General features: G+C 43.2%; 1 pseudogene across 1 annotated transcript; it reads left to right on the top strand.

Annotated features, from left to right (window-relative positions):
- The first annotated feature begins 4,493 nt into the window (after window positions 1-4,493).
- LOC145487623 (uncharacterized) lies at window positions 4,494-10,686 on the top strand (annotated as a pseudogene). The gene is made up of 2 exons (XR_014049429.1): window positions 4,494-10,569; window positions 10,603-10,686. The product of XR_014049429.1 is annotated as an uncharacterized LOC145487623 (transcript).
- The last annotated feature ends 6,608 nt before the right edge of the window (window positions 10,687-17,294 follow it).

The raw sequence follows: 17,294 nt of genomic DNA, 5'->3' as shown, positions 1-17,294 counted from the left end.
AAAGTTTCTAGATCGAAACAAGGAATGTTCAGTTTCATTAACAGATCTTTCTCCACATGACCTCCCTTGTATCCCACCACGGTTCTCTCGCCATTACTGCAATCTTTGTACATCGAGTATATGTCCTTGATCAGTTTGCTGAGGACTTCAGGTTTTTGGAAATGTTCAGCCTTGAGGGGTTGATAGGTCAATCCATGTGTTTTCCTTCTCACAAAATTCACAGTTCATTTGTCTTTGTCGCTCAAGTTCTTGTACGGTACAGGGATGAAGAAAGCATGGCGCCCCTCTTCTCCATTCCAAGTGTAGTAAGCTAATTCTCTGACATGAAATGTCTTGTTGAGAAAGAAACCTTCTAAATCCAAAATAAAGCAGAGTTCATCCTGAACACCTCCATGTTTAAAAATGAATGAATGTTCACTTGCAAATGGGTCTTTATGAGATAGGTTGACCAATCAAAACTTGCTACGTCACTTTACTCGTCCCAGATCCAATTCCCTTCAGGGGAGCCTACCAACCCCCACAGTCACCTTTCCATGACGTCATTGATCAATCCTCCATTCCTATTCTTTTCCTGCTGATAAACGCGTTCTCATTCCCGTTCTTCAAGGGTTCCATTTCTCATTTTCTCTGCATACTAACGTTCCCTCTCTTGTCGTTCAGCATACTTTCTCTTTCTTTTTTCTTCTCTTTCTCGAATTTCGGCCTTCCTCCTTTCGAAGTCTCTTTGCTGGGGTATGAACAACGCTTGGGGTCGTGGATACCCTTCTTGGATTCTACCCCCTTCAATCCAAGCTTTGGCTTTGCCTTAGGGTTCTTGATCCACCCATTGGAAGAAATTGCACCAACGTTTGGAACATTTTAGGTATAATCTCCCTGGATTCTTCTCTGACTGAGACATGGACATGATCAATTGGCGTTTACAGTAACACTTCATGATGTGTACGGGTTTGCTCAGGTAGAGGTTATGAAGTTGACGATTTGTTGACTCCACGTAATTCTCTACATTGTCCACAGCACAGCTGACATAACAATTTTGGACGGGGCATTTGTAACACTCCCAATGGCCGTACTGAGTGTTAGTCTCTTTCTTTTGTAAAGTATCATTTGGATGTACAGGGCAAGAGTACAGGATCTCTGCACTCCCTCGGGTCTGTGGTAACAGATTCCTAAAGGGTTCTGTAGAGGTTTGAGGAGTACTAGGTGGTAGGGGTTGCCATTGCTGTGCGAGCCCATCCAAAAAGATGTCAGGGTCAAAGATCTCTCCTTCCTCCAGGACTTGCACTTCCACTATTTCCCCATTCTCTACAATCGGGAGAGTTTGTTAAATGTCTTTCCTTCAGTTTCCTGCTTGATCTTCTTGGTCTTTGGTTTCTTTTCTGCTTTTTTGTTCATCCTCTTTCTTTTTTGCCATACTGCTGGATATTTGGCTGGAGAATAGGGATTGTACGAATAATCTATCATGGAAGTGAATTTCTCCTCTGAACTTTGATGAGGTAACATGTATCTGGTGGGTGATTCTTCAGGACTTGGCTGTACTTGCTTCATTCCTCTTCTTTTTCTTCAAACGCTCAGACCAAACACTTGTTTGCGAGTGATGAGAATGAACGGGTGACGGACTTATATGCTGTGAGATGAACCATTCAGCATCCAGTTGTGTGATCTGTGAGCTGACCAATCACATCACTTCATAACCATGTACGGAAAATGACATGATCGACCTTTGACTTTCACGTGATTGAGTGCTTTTCTTATGCATGATCTAGAATCTGACCAATCGTAACAAATTGTGATCATATAAGGTCAAAATGGATACACTAATCAGCGTCGTTTACTTGCCGATGTAAATATTACATAGCTGTATTTTTTGTCTGATCAGTACTTTTCGTTGTTGATCATGTGATTTGACTTGTAAACGTAAATAGAAGTGTTGTTCAATAAAATCTTTCATTTGATTCAATGTGTCTGGTTGTGATTATTGGTCTAGTCGTGAGTATTGGTCTAGGTTAGGTGAAAGATGCGAGCGTATCATTAACAAATACGGAAAGGACATAGCCTTTCCTACAGATCCTGTTGACAATCCCTGAAAGAATTCGAAGTCGTTGATCTGAGCAAAAACGTATTTCGTTTCGTGGTCTTTATCTTGTGGTTGAAACATCAATCTCAGTCATTCGAGTGGTTTCTGACCATTCGTGAACGTTACCTAGACCTCTGGAGGCAATGTCTTTACAGACTGGCGGTGCTATGAAGAGTAAAAAGAAAAAGAAGAATCCCTATGCGACTCTGTTGATGACCTATCGAGATCCGAGCGCACCTGGTAGTTTGGGAGGTATGGCTCATTTCGCACGAGCTCAAAAATTACCCACCGGAAAAGTATGAGAGATAATGGAGTGTGATTTGGGTTATATCTTGCACAAACCCTGAAGACGACATTTTCCAACCCTCCCTGTGATGGTGTTTAGTATCGATGAACAATGGGTAGCAGATCTGATCGAAGTGGTCAACATTGCCAAATCCAATCGTAGTTACAGGTATCTATTGACAGTGGTTGACATGTTTTCCAAGTACGCCTGGGTGCAGCCCGTCAAGTCCAAGAGTGGACAAGACGTGATGACTGCTTTCGAGAAGATTTTGAAACGAAGTCAAGGCTGGCAACCACAGAATCTTCAAATGGATGACAGCAAAGAATTTTACAACAAATACTTCCAAGCCTTGATCAAAGAGAAAAATATCCATCGCTTCTCTACAAGTGGAGACACCAAAGCCAGCATCGTGGAACGATTCAATCACACCTTGAAAGAAAGATTATCAATATTTTACAATCAAGAATACATTGACCTTCTTACCCGTGTTGCAGGACTTGGTCTTGGGTTACAATCAATCGTATCATCGCAGCATCAAGATGGCCCCCAACAAAGTGACTGCAAGTAGTCAAGAAGAAGTGTGGAATAACTTGTACGCCAAACATTTGAACGCCAAGCATCTCAAGCCAAAGTTTAAAGTAAATGATTGCGTGAGACTCAATAAGAAGTTAAGAACCTTTAAGAAAGGTCACCTACTGGGCTGGACGTAAGAAGTGTTTATAGTATCCAGAGTCATCCCTGGAAGTGTGGTCACTTACAAAATCAAAGAGATGGATGACACGCCTTTGGAAGGTACCTTTTATTCTCAAGACCTACAGAAAGTAACCGTATCTGACAACGATTTGTATCCAGTCGAAAAAGTGCTGAAACGAAAAGGGAATAAATTGTTTGTATGTTGAAAAGGTTGGTCAGATTAATAGGACAGTTGGATTGACAAGAAGGACGTGAAAAAGCTTTGAGGATGACTGAGGAGTTTTACATCACCTTGCCTAGTCTCGGCAACCGTGCAGTTTCCCCAGAACCAACGCAATTATATCAAGATTCGATTACCCCACCCCATCAGATTGCAAGGATCGAGTTAGAAAGTGGGATTGATTAGCATCTTGTTATCAGATATGAAAGTGCATCTCCCCAAGTTGGTCGACGGTAACGTAATCCTGTTTACTATGGATTGGATCATGAAATACCCTTCCAGTGCCTTAAACTTTGGTAGGGCCCACTATGATCCGAAAGATCTCTGAACCATGGTAGAGTACATTGATGATGTTGGTTTCATGAAAAGTATGGTGACATATTTCAAGCAGTGGTGCATCCTGAATTACCAAGGACCCCATCACGGTTAGCCTGATTCTCAGACGTCCGAGGTCGTTCACGGCCCCTTCGCTACCCCTCTCTCCTCTCCCGTCTGATATACTCTGTGCGAGGTTGTGTTCATGACGTCAGAGCCATTGTCAATTTTCACCAATCAGAGCGAATGTACCACATCCCGAGAAGTGTGGAATTTGTGGAATGTTATTCAAAAAGGTTTCGAATCGGCTGTGCAAACTTGAATGTTTGCCAAGTTTTGGTGTGGAAAAACTGTTCTCTAAACAGTTCAAAGAGCTCAAAACGTTTGTTTGTGGTATTTATGTCCTTCTTAGCTTGCCAATGGGATTTGGAAAGTTGCTCGTGTTCCAGATGGCTCCTTTAATTCAGGCCGAGATCACTAGGCCACGATGGATTTGAAGCAAACCCAATGATAATTGTGATATCCCCTCTAGTGAGCCTTATGGAAGATCAAACAAATTTCTTACGGAAATTTGGTATATCAGCTCACTCGATAGGACAAGATAAGGCTCTGGATCTGAAGATTGAGAAAGGAGAGTGCTCCGTGATACTTTCGTCACCGGAGTCCTTACTAGGAAATGGTCGGTGGCGAAGATTTCCTGGAAAAACCAGACCTTTGTATGAAAAGTATTTGTCAAAATATTCTGTGTATAAGACAGTTTTTTCACAAATTCATTATGTACTCACACTTAACGGCCAAATACATCACTAAATGAAGTTAATTATAATGATACTTAAGGAGGAACATTTCATATTCACTTATGTCACAAAAATGTACCATTTTCTTTATTCCTTTTCGAACAAAACAAGCCATGATCGAATATTATGTGAATATTATTTAACTTAAAAAACGCAGAAAGGGGCTTCAATATGGGAATTAACCACACCTGTACAAAAGCTTTTGGACACTGAATCAAGTTCGTCTGGTGAAGGTGAGAAGAAATTCCTCCCAATGTTTACACATGCTGGAAATGCCCGCACAACTACACAAACACCTGAGTGCCTTACTGCTTTATATCCAACCATCGAAACAGTAGGAGGTAACTCTGTCAGACTTGTAATCTCCCTCACCGTTAATACTGGTGATTGAAGGAAACCTCGTTTGATCTTGAGGTGGATTTGTAGGAAATAGAGCTTTCTTCACAGGCTTCGCTTCCAGCGATCTCACAACAGATACCTCCTGAGTTTGATCTCGACTCAATCTCCGCTTTATGCGAACCACGTTGTTTTTAGGCATTTCTGCCCTCAACTTGTCCTCGAGACTTCTGAGAATTCACATCATTTTTTTCGATCTTTTTCAACTTTGGGTAAAATTTTCTTTTGCAATATCGCAAGTCCTCATTTGGAGTTTGTAACTCGCCGCCTAAATATCTTGCAGAGTTCCACGCAAAGCACCCAAAAACCGCTATTCTACCGCTTGTTTTGAGAAATTCAGCGCAGAACAAGCACTGAATTGAGTTTGTCCGAGATAAGACAGCTTTCTTCAGCGTAGAAGTTAAAAACATTGCTAAGAAATCTTCGCTTTGCCAAAATCTGATCAAGGAAGAACCCTCGTGAAATTGATTTGTTGACTTTTCCATGCTTCATTTCTTACGAGCGTTGTGACTGGCCCTTACTATACAATAGGTGCTTTGACATCATGAACATGATCTTGCACAGAGTATGTCAGACGGGAGAGGGAGAGAGGGGCTGCGAACGATCTTGGACGTCTGAGAATCAGGCTACATCACGGTAGCAGCTATACAGCGTCGATGGAAAGAGAATGTAGGTGAAATTTCGTTGGGATAGAGATGATCTGCTGACGGATAACAAAGCGACACACGTACGCTCCAATTACTCACCAGCACTGAAGATTAATAAGATGTTAGCCTTCAAGATGGGATGGTTGAAGAAGAGAAGCCCTGAAAATTATGACTTCGGACCCAATTTACGTCAAGAGTTTTTTAAAGACACGGTTCCCAACTTAGAAACGAGGACACACGATCTGAAAAACAACAGGGTTAAACCTCTGTCTAGGCTGATAGCAGGAGACCTTTTTTGCTGAGCATTACTTGCGATTGGCGCATCACGAATCTCAACAAAACCTTTCAAAACTGATGGGTTCGACATCACGTTCCTTGTTCATTTATTCCAATGTGGGAGGAAGTTCAATGGTTAGAAATCAAGTCACGGATCTATTGCGAGAGGTCAATTATCGACACACAGGGGATGGAAGTCACTATTTTGAACCACTCCACGTTCAATATATTCTGTTACGCAAGGCCCAGTTGGACATTATTTAGACGCAAGTGTCGGAGACAACAGGTGAATTGACTGAATTTGGTGAAGGAAACATGATTCTCACCCTTCACTTCAAACGAGCATGAAAGGTGGAAGTTTAACACGTTTCAAACCTGACCCACAAGACGGAGGTGGCTTTGTTCAAGAATTGCTGAAAGCAAGTGTTAGGGAGGTCTGAAAGGGTTAAAAAACGGTTGCGGTGTTCGAGATAGCATTCAAGAGGCGAAAGAGGGTGCAACACGGAGCACTAAACAAGCAGTGAAACGTAAAACTTATAAAGTCCTAGATAGAAACATCAAGTGAAAATTCAACGACATCTTCGGCGACTAATAAATCCTGTCTACTCCAGGAGCTCGAGAGTCGTCAAATCTAGAAAAGGGTTGTCAACGTCACGTTTTGAAGGGTTCCCACAAACCTCGAAACGTCAACAAAAGGTACAAAAAGGCAGATGGATTGGTCCTGAGGTCAGTAAACCTGTTGGCTACGACTGGGATCACATCTTAGCGAGAAGAGAAAGGAGAAGAAGAAGAAAAAATGACGGATACTTTGATGGACGGTGGGTTGTTACATCCGGGTTCCATATTAGTCCCGAATCCTCAACTGAGCCTGTTCACCGTTCCACCCACTGATCTCAGCATGTCCCGTTATTGCATCGTACCTGTTCAGACCTACACGACAGGCATCAACCCCATGGAATTCCAAGTGGATCCTCAAGAAGATTACGTGGTCCTCAGTTGAAGTTTGAGATTGAGTTGGCACTCAAACTGGCGAATGGTGATAACGTTGTGGAGGCCCCGAGGCTATGGCCCGTGAACAATTTAGCCCAAACTTTGTTTGAACAGGTCAGTGTGAGACTCAATGGTACATTTATCAGTCCTCAAACCGACACCTATCATTACAAGGCATACTTGGAAACATTGCTTAACTACAACAGAGATGATGGAGAAACCGTGCTTAAACTTCAAGATTGGTACAATGCCCTGGACTTTCCAATGCCATTGACTGCGTACAACACAAACACGGAAGGAGATGGACATGACGCTTTCCAAGCATTGTCCTCCAACCAACAAGCTTCAGTGCGACTCATGAAAGCAGAACAAGGCAATTACACGGATGGAAAATGACACGTGCTAAGGTTCACACCCCACATCTAGGTGTTTCACTTGAACAAATTGTTGGCACCTGGCATGCGGATTGGAATCCAGATGTATTTTAATTCTCCCAATTTGTTCTTGAATGGTGTGAATGTAGCTGGCAGATTGACGCATGAAGAGGTCAAAGTAAGAATGTACCTGTGTCAAGTAAGGCTCGACCCCAGCGTCTACTGAGAGTTGATGACGAAAATGAATGTCAAGAGAACCATAGTGGCTTACCCAACCTATCGTGATGGGGTCTCTTGGAAATAGACAAGAACAATGCTGTGTTGTACAACATTTACCAACGCTAATGGAGAAAGTACCCCTGAATAACGTACAACTGGATCATTTGGTGACAGCAGATGCCATCCTGAAACCCTATTTTTATGGGACAGTGGCTTGTGATCGATTGCCATGTCGACCGATCAAGAAAGAACCTTGTGGGTACATTGTGAACACGGATCCACACGATAGACCGGGCCGACACTGGCTGGTGCTTTGGACCCATAGTGGGAATGTGTGCTAGGTGATGGACAGCTACGCCCTACCTTTGGAGTCTTACGAGACAACAGAGCCCCTGCAAGACTGGTTAAAAAGTCAATGGAAATATGTGATTTACAACGGAGAGTCTCTGCAATCGATTTACAGTAAAAGTTGTGGTGATTACACCTTGTTCTATTTAAAAGACAGTGTGAGAGGTCAAAGCATGGATGAATTCTTGAGGCGTTTCTCGAAATATGATTATGTTGACAATGATCACAAAGTAGGCCAGATGTTAAGGAAGTTGATTGAGAAAGAGTTAGAATGGGATAAAGTGCATAAAGTGAAACATCACCAAGACATTGCGGTGTGAGACACTTAGCGTAATGATTGTTGGTTTGACATTAAAATACGATGAAAACATGTTCTGTGTGATGATCTTGTAGTACAATGGTTAGTATCCTTGAATGTCACTTGATTCCCCGCAGGGTCAATTTTTCCATGTGGTAACAAAAGCTGCATGCCCATGTGCCTTTGGTCATTTGGACTCACAGAACAACGCAAGGCTTTTCAATTTCACACCCCTTCCAGTCTGTTGGTGGTGGGTCCTTCAGGGTGTGGCAAGACAGTGTTCACCACCAAACGTTCACTGAACAACCTCAATTTGTCTCATACCCCACCCTCCCAAATACATTATTGCTATGGGGTGTGGCAAGATGGGTTTCAACCCATGAAAGAACAGGGGATCAAGTTTTACGAAGGCGTTGCTGACACAGATTAGTTGAAAACGTGGTTTCCTAGAGGCAGATTACTCGTGTTGGATGATCTAATGGCTGAAGGAGGAAACGATAAACGGGTGTTGGATCTGCTCACCAAACATTCTCACCATCAGAGCGTCACAGTGTTGTACTCGTGCTAAGACATGTTTCCACCAGGAAAATACGCTAAGACTATTCCCAGAAACGCCCGCTACATCGTTGCCTTCAAGAATCCACAAGATCAATTAGGGATGAAGAATTTACTGTTACAGGCATTTCCCACCCAATGGCAAGTTTTACAAGACACGTTTCAACGTTTGACAGATCTTCCATTTGGATACATGGTCTTGGATTACATCCTGGCAGTTTGGAGGATCAAAGGATTCTCCACCACCTTTTAAAGGACGAAGGATGTATGCGATGTCACAAATTCGTCAAGACATCGTGATGAGTTCTTCCCAAGATTCAATCACTACCGTATCTCTAATGAATGATCCAAGAAAAGCGCCCAGTTGGTAAACAAACATTTGCTGAACCGATTGGATGGGTTGTTTGCCTTTTACCACCGTCTGTGGTGGTGTCATCGCCAGATGTTTTACCACTGTAAGTGTTGCCACAGTTGTTTGAATGCTTTGGCATTGATCATCATGGCAACTGGCATCGTCGTAGGATGCGTCTTGGAAAACGGTCTCCTGATTGCCTGTTTAACAGCCGCTGGAACTGTGATTAAGGGGTGGAACGACTTCAAAAAATTTTCATTCAAAATCGACATGTGTCGCTTTGCGTACACCACTTATGACAAAGCTTTGATCGGATTGAGAACCTATGTGCGAGGACTTCCCATGGAGGAGTTTGACAGATTCTTGATCAAGATGCAAACCTTGGATGACACAATCACTGATTTCACACCCTCTGTATCTGACAAGCGCGTACAAGAATACAAACAACGATTTCACTATGACCACGTTGATAAAAGTGGGAGCACTCACGTGTGAGTGGTAGTATGTGTCATGATGAGCAAACGAACGGTTCGTAGAAAACCAACGAGACGAAGAAAGGCACAAAAAGGGGGATTGTTACCATTGGCAGCTCTCATTCCAGCCTTAGTAGCAGCAGGCAAGGCGGCGGCTCTAGGAGGAATCTCTAGAGTAGCTGGTTCCAGTGTAAAAAGGGTTTGGAAGCTGCTTCGCGTAAACGTCGACAATGAAAAATAAACGAAAGACCAAGAAAAGAAGTAAACAGTGAGGCGAAGGTCACAGGCACTTACAACAGACATCCTGCACCATGGGAAGTATGATTCAATTACGCAGACAACGCCCTTTCTTGGAGGCTATTCTCAAATAGGCCAATCGGAATAGGAGACAGGAGATGTTAGATCATGCTAATGCAGATCAAATCAATGCCGTGAGCGAAATGGTTCTCAATCTATTACGAAACAGAATTCCCGTTCACCCAATCACCATGGCAAAACTACATTACTATAAGACAACGCTACGCAAGGTGGGGTAATGCAGAAACTCGATCAAGAGGTGAAGAGAACATCTCCAAGAACAAAAAGGTAGTGGATTCTGGCAAGGTTTGAACGACGTGTTCCAAGCATGTGGATGTTAAACACCCAAAATGCCCTCGGTTATCCTCTGCAAGGTTACGACTTCGTCCCCAAACTCAAAGAAACCTTGAGCAAATTGGTAAAGTTATTACAACAAGCCAACGAAAGAGTGGAACAATTGAAAAACAATGTGCAGTACTGGAAAAGGAAGTACGAGAACTTCAATCAAGAGTATTTAGCTTTTAAGTTCGAGGACCTGTGCGAAAGGTGTCATATTATCAGACACCACACCACCTGGAGATACTATTACTCTGTGTAGGAATTGTAGTCGAGATAAAGACACAACAGCCAGTTTGACACTCAAACACGAGAAAAAAGAGACTGAACTCCGTTACTGGCAAGACAGCTACGAAACACTACTCCAACAACATTTTGAAAATGACAGAAGAAGTCATGATGGTACCCACGAAAGAGTTTGACCAATTGGTTCAGTATTACAAAGCAGAAATCACCAACAATGCCTTGTTAAACAAAGCAGGACGTTTGGCTGCCGAAAATCATGTGATACTCTGCGATAAATCGATTCCAGATTCGATTGCTATCAAGAAAATTAAACCTTTAGCTCGTCAAAGAGGTTGTTTAACCAAACGTATGAGACATTGGTGCTTAGTCAAGCAATAGTGCTGATGTCAGCGAAGAGGAAGACGAGGAAGGAGCCTTGGTGAAGGGTCTGTTGGAAACCATGTCCAAACAATTGATTAACACTTCTCGAGGTAAGAAGACACTGAAGATCAAGGAAGAAGCTACACTGTCTATGTCTATGTCTATGTCTAAAGCACCCATTCCATTGCCTGACTCAGAACTGGGAATGTACCTAAGAAAAGCTAACATTCTCCTGGGTAAAGACAAAGGTAAGGGAAAACGTAAAAACGAGGCCGAACGCTTAAAACCTACGAGTGGTTGGGAAGACTGGGCTGAGGGCAAGAAACTAAAAAGAAATCTACAACGCGATTATGACTCAAACTAGCAAGACCCGACATAGTGCACGCATCAAGACCCGATGACTTATTAAGCAACACGGGAGTGGTGTCGACATTCAGAAATGGCTGGGCAAGACGGGAATGGAATTTCACTGGCCTGGGTACCAGTACATGGGACCTGGGACCAAATTGGCCAAAAGACTGAAACAAGGCGATCCAGGCATCAATCGTTTGGACAAGATCACTAAACAACATGATATCGATTACAGTCACCCTAAGAATTTGCAAGACAAGTGGAAAGCGGATACAAAGATGATCAAGGCCATTGATAAGTTACCTGGCAGCAAAACCATGACTGAAAAGATTGTGAAGAGAATCATGCAGGCTAAGAAAAAGTTAAGTTATAATCAATTTCTCCCTTTGGAGTTCACGTTATTCAATAAACGGTATAAATTAAGCACCAGACTCTGTTTTGTTTATAACAATTTAATGGCAAATGGTACCCCTTATCCCCCGTCTTCTCATTGATTCTTAACCATGTGATATTGCGTACCCCCTATCGCCATCTTCTTCTTGGTTGTTAACTACGTGACATTGTGTACTTTTTTGTGAATACCCGTTTATAAGTCAAACGGTCTTGAGAGAATTCATTTTACTTGTGACAAAGTTGGACACACGTCTTCTCATTCTTGTCTTGGCGATTGTGGATATAAGTGATCAAGAGCTGTGCGATGCATTGGAGGAATTTGAAAGGACTATATATCCATTAGCAATTCATTTCCACTTGAAGTATTTCAATGATGGTCTAGTGGTTAAGACATTGGGTTTACTTATTTTATTATTGAATGTGTTACTCCAGTGTTTTTGATTCAGAATATTACATCATGCTATAGTTTCACGTGTTTGATATTACATATGTAGATGAACGCGTTTCTCACGCGCTTTGTAAAAGTACTAAATGGTTATTGGCATATACTTGTTTCCTTTTTTGGTCACATTTTGTTATGATTGGTCAGATACGACATCTTCTAAGTAAGATGAGCAGTGCATGTGTATCATTGAGTCATTTCATAGCTAGTCGTGAGGCAGTCATGTTCACTTCACAGCCACATCAGCGTGTTTTGCTCTGAAGCCAATCTCTATCCCCTCCGCGATCGTTTCCCCTGGTCATCACACCCCGTTGAAGCCGTTCCCTGGGGCAAAAGCCAGGTCTTGTAGGAACTAAAAGGTCACACGACGATGCGTTCTTTGATGATGACAACAATTGGATCTTCCATCCAGCTTTAGACCTGTACATGGAGATGTCAAAGTCCCCATCGACTGGCGCGTCTTCGGACGGACCTTCCTTGCCTCCGGAAGGGGTAATGGTCGGTGGGGCACCACCACCACCACCACCAGAGCCGTGCTGGATTTTGAGATGCGCCCCGTGGGACCTCGAAGGATATGGTGCGATGTCCTGCATAAACAGATATCAGGCTCACATACAGCAACACTGCAAAGCCAATCCCACTGACGACTTGGGACGAGAGGTCATGGAGGCATTACGACGGACCATCCGCCATCAGATCGAGGCCGACAGCAACCTCACTCCTCACTCGACCGTGCATTTCACAATGCAATCAGACGCATTCACCCATGCCTTCCAATTGATGACGTTTACCATTGGGGAGTTCAAGGACGGGTCAGAGCGTTTAGACATATATCTGCAAGCCCTGGCGCAGAAGTTAAACTCCAACCAGGAATTCATTCCTGACAACTCATTCACGGTGGAGACAACATTTATTCATACCCCTGCACCTGGTAGTGGAAATGGCAAACGCTACAAACCAAGCAGCACAGCTGTTCCTGGGATTGTCAAAACGTCCCGCGTCCCCATCAAAAACAAGGACAAGCTGTTTTGTGCTTGGGCCATTGTGACCATGAAAGCCTTGATTGATGCAAATGGTAATACCCGAGATCATCATTACCATAATCTCAAACAAGGCTATCCTGTCCAAGAGCGATTGGCCAATGAACTCCATCACTTAGCGGGAGTCCCTGAGGGACCATGTGGCATCTCCGTTGTCACGCGCCGTGTCCGCGGAAGATCCGTGCCATGGCTAACGCCAGAAATAAAAGACCTCATGCACCAGCGTGATCATCAACACAAAAAAGCGATGTCAACAAACAAAGAGCTTCACTGGAGCAACTGCAAAAGATTGTGTAATGCTGTGAACACAAAAATACGTAAAGAAAAATGTTGTTATTACTCCAGCCAGCTCTCAAATGATCAAAGCTCTAAAGAAATGTGGCGAACACTAAACAAGATCTTACCTAAACAAAAGAAATCTGCGTCCAGAGGATCAGAAACAATGTCGGCAACGAACTTTAACAAGTTCTTTTCATCAATTGCAAAGAATCTATGCAGCGTCTTCAAAGACCATACCTTGCCAAGAATTTTAGCCCCCAGAGTTAACAATGACTTTACTCTGCAAGAAGTTAACGCCAGTTTTGTGCGCCATGAGCTGTCAGAGCTAAAATCATCCAAAGCTACCGGGCTTGACAAAATCCCCGCAAAACTCCTCAAAGACGCATCCTCTGTAATAGCCAAGCCAATCACTTATCTCATAAACCTCACAATTTCGTCTGGCGAAATCCCATCTCAGTGGAAGGAGGCTAACGTAACTCCCATTTTTAAGGCAGGAAAAAAGGATGACGAGAACAACTATCGTCCGATTTCAGTTCTCCCCCTCGTTTCCAAGGTCATGGAACGTGCGGTCCAAGTTCAACTGTTAGCATTTTTTGAGGTTAACAAAGTTCTATCGGTATATCAATCCGGCTTCCGTAAGAAGCATTCTACTGAAACCACGGTTGTCCACTTGGTTGATCATATATTAGAACACATGGACAAACAACAGCTGACTGGCGCTGCCTTTATTGACTTAAAAAAGGCTTTCGATCTTGCTGACCACAAATGTCTCCTTCACAAGCTAGAGCACTATGGAGTTAGAGGGCACAGTCTCGGCTGGTTCAGAAACTAGCTCACCACCCGCTCGCAGCGAGTTCAATATGGAAAGGAGTTATCATCCAGCCTTCCTCTCGACTTCGCTGTTCCTCAGGGTTTCTTGTTGGGGCCTCTATTATTTGTGATACACATAAACGATTTGCCTCAATGTTTACTGCACTCGTCGATTAGCATGTATGCGGATGACACTGTTATCTATTATTCTGGATCTGAGGTTAGCAACATCAGGGAAAATTTACAAGAAGACCTCAACCGTGTTGAGCAGTGGTTGGTGAACAGTAAGCTAATACTAAACCAGAGCAAAACCAAAGGATTACTCTTTGGAACAAGACAACTGCTGCAAACCACCTCAGACTTTGTCCTGCAGATTCAAAGCAAGGACATAGAGAGAGTGACGAAGTTCACTTACCTTGGGACTATGCTCGATGAACAGCTTCACTGGAAAGAGCATATAGACACTACTTGTAAAAAAGTTAATAAGCGTCTAGGACTTCTAGCACGCATACGATCTTGCCTCACTCTTAAAGCAGCGAAGTGTGTCGACAATACCCTTATTGAGCCAATCTTAAGTTATACTGACACTGCTTGGGGTGAACTGTCTGTTGGCTCCAGCAAAAGTCTGCAGCGGTTGCAAAACCGTGCTGCCCGTATCATTCTCAAGCGTGACTCTTCTAGAGATACTTTTAATGTTTTAGGGTGGACTGACTTAGAAACAAACCATAAAATCCACAAATGTGTTTTAGTTTTTAAATGTTTGCATAACTTAGTTCCTCAGTATTTAAGTAACTATTTCATTAGGAACTACAATGTACATGGTTACAACACTCGAAGGAAGGCTGACCTCCATCTACCCAAACCCAAACTTAGCCTTGGCAAACGTACTTTAATATTTTCTGGCACAGCCCTTTTTAATTCACTACCTTGTAAAATCCAACAAGCTGTATCACTCTCCTCTTTTAAAAATCTTGTCAAAGCCCATTTTATTTATAGCACCTAATTTATGATATCTATTTTTTTCCCTACCAGTTCATGCTTGTAACTCGTTTCAATTTTTTAAACTCTTTTTATATAACTATTTCAACTACTAGACATTAGTTTTTTTTTAACTCTATTTTTATAACTATTTTAAACTATTAGACATTTTATATTTTTAGAAATTGTATTTAGCAGGGCCCCTCTGGATACCAGCCACTGTGCTGAATGGGCCACCCTGCATAAATAAAGTTTTACCTACCTTACCATCTCCGAACTACAAAAGTTCCAAGCAGCACTCCCTGAACATCAAATAAAAGTCTTATCGGTCACTCCACCACACGTGCTCATGACCATCAGGATGGGTGTAACTCGTTTAAGGGATTCCTCAACAAATCATATTTCTGTGATAAATGCAATCAGGGGTACGATCACGATGATCATGAAAATCATCCCTGCGATGGTAAATGGTGTCCATCGTGTCATCAAAAGGACTGCCTGGATTTCACAGAGGCTAAACGACCGTTGGGTCTGGGCAAATCCCCTTCACCCTCTTCTCTTTGCCGTCTGTATCATCGATCCTTTTTCGGTGAAGACTGTTACTCTTACCATCTTCATCGTCGCGGTAAAAATATTCCTTTTATCTGTGACACTCTGCTTGGAGTGTTGCAAGACCTATGAGGCAAAACCGAGAAAAAGAAGTCACAGAGGAGATAGAAAATCCAGTGATCATATCTGCGGTTGGAGTTAGTGCCCCATTTGTGAACAACAAGTGCACATCGCTTCTCACCAATGTTACATCCAGACCATTCCAGAAGAGGAGGATGATACCAAAATGAAATGGGTACCACACAACAAAGTTGGAACGCATCCTTTTTGAAGAACCCAATCCTGAAGATGCAGATACCAGAGTGTGGGTAGAGAGAGATCCACCCCTCCAAGTCTGTTGTGATTATGAAGCGACCGTGGACGACGAGGGAGTGCAAACTCCCATCTTGCTTAGCACAGAGAGCGACGAAGAGGACCAGAACAAATCCTTCTGTGTTGCAGACTGTACAGAGCCTTTCTTTGAATGGTTGGAATCTTTGGCTGTGGATCAAGACGGGGACGATCGGAGTGTGATTGTTGTCTTCCATAACCTCAAAGGATATGACGGGATGTTCCCGATGCAACATTGCTAGGCGAAGTATCGGGAAGTCACGGATCAGATCACCGTCGCCACCAAAGTGCTGTCCTTCAAATCAGACCAATTGACCTTCAAAGATTCACTCTGCTTCCTTCCCTGTCCTCTTGCTAACTTCCCTTCTACCTTTGGCATCCAAGAATTAATCAAAGGGTTCTTTCCACACAAATTCAATACTCGTGAAAATCAAGACTATGAAGGACCCATACCTCCTGCTGAGATGTATAATCCTGATAGCATGTCAGCTAAGAAGAAGGTAGAATTTGAACAGTGGTATGCAGAGAAGGTCAGAAACAACTACATCTTCAATCTTAAAACAGAAATAAGAGCCTACTGTGAGTCAGATGTCAAACTCCTAAAAGCCGGATGTCAAAAGTTCAGAGAAGAATTCCAGCAACATGCTCAATTTGACCCCATCGAGAAGTGTGTGACCATAGCGTCTGCGTGCAATCAGTTCTGGTGGAAGAAACTCCTGACTCCCAACAGCATAGCCACCGAACCCATGCAAGGATGGCAAGGAGCTCGTACCAACCAATCTGTAAAAGCATACAAGTGGCTAGCATGGCAGGAACACCTTCTTTGTCGTGACAGTCCCTCTTCCCCCAACAATGAGCCTCAAGCAGACTGCATTCGACATGCGAGCAATGGTGGCGAACAGAGAGTGCTCCACTTCCTGGTAGATGGCCTCGATGTACAGAACCACATTGTCTATGAATTTCATGGATGTCTATGGCACGGTTGTCCTCGTTGTCATCCCCATCATCATGACCGACATTCAAAATTCCATCCTGATCGTACCATCCAAGAATTGTATGAAGTCACTCAACAGAAACACCGTCTTCTTCACCAGCACGGGTACAACCTTAAAATCATGTGGGAATGTGATTGGGATCGTGAAGTCAAAAGCAATGAAGATCTCAAACAGTTCCTAGCATCGTACGAGATGGTCGAATCTCTTAATTCAAGAGATGCCTTCTTTGGGGGATGTACCAACGGCGTTCGCCTCCATCATGTGGCCAATGAGGACCAGGGTGAACAAATCCAATACGTGGACGTGACCTCCTTGTACCCGTGGGTTAACAAGACACAAGAGTACCCCATTGGTCATGCCATCATCATCACCAACCCAGAGAACCAAGACATCCATGCGTACTTTGATGAAGCAAAAGTAGATGTGATTCCTCCCTATCATTTGCATCATCCTGTCTTGCCCTTCCGACATCGTGGTAAACTGTCATTACCTCTTTGCAGAACCTGCATGGAAGA

This window comes from Orbicella franksi, chromosome 5 (genome assembly GCF_964199315.1).
Source record: "Orbicella franksi chromosome 5, jaOrbFran1.1, whole genome shotgun sequence".
Classification (NCBI taxonomy): domain Eukaryota; kingdom Metazoa; phylum Cnidaria; class Anthozoa; order Scleractinia; family Merulinidae; genus Orbicella; species Orbicella franksi.
Note: the sequence above shows the minus strand (reverse complement) of the source record. Positions and strands in the feature narration are given on the sequence as shown.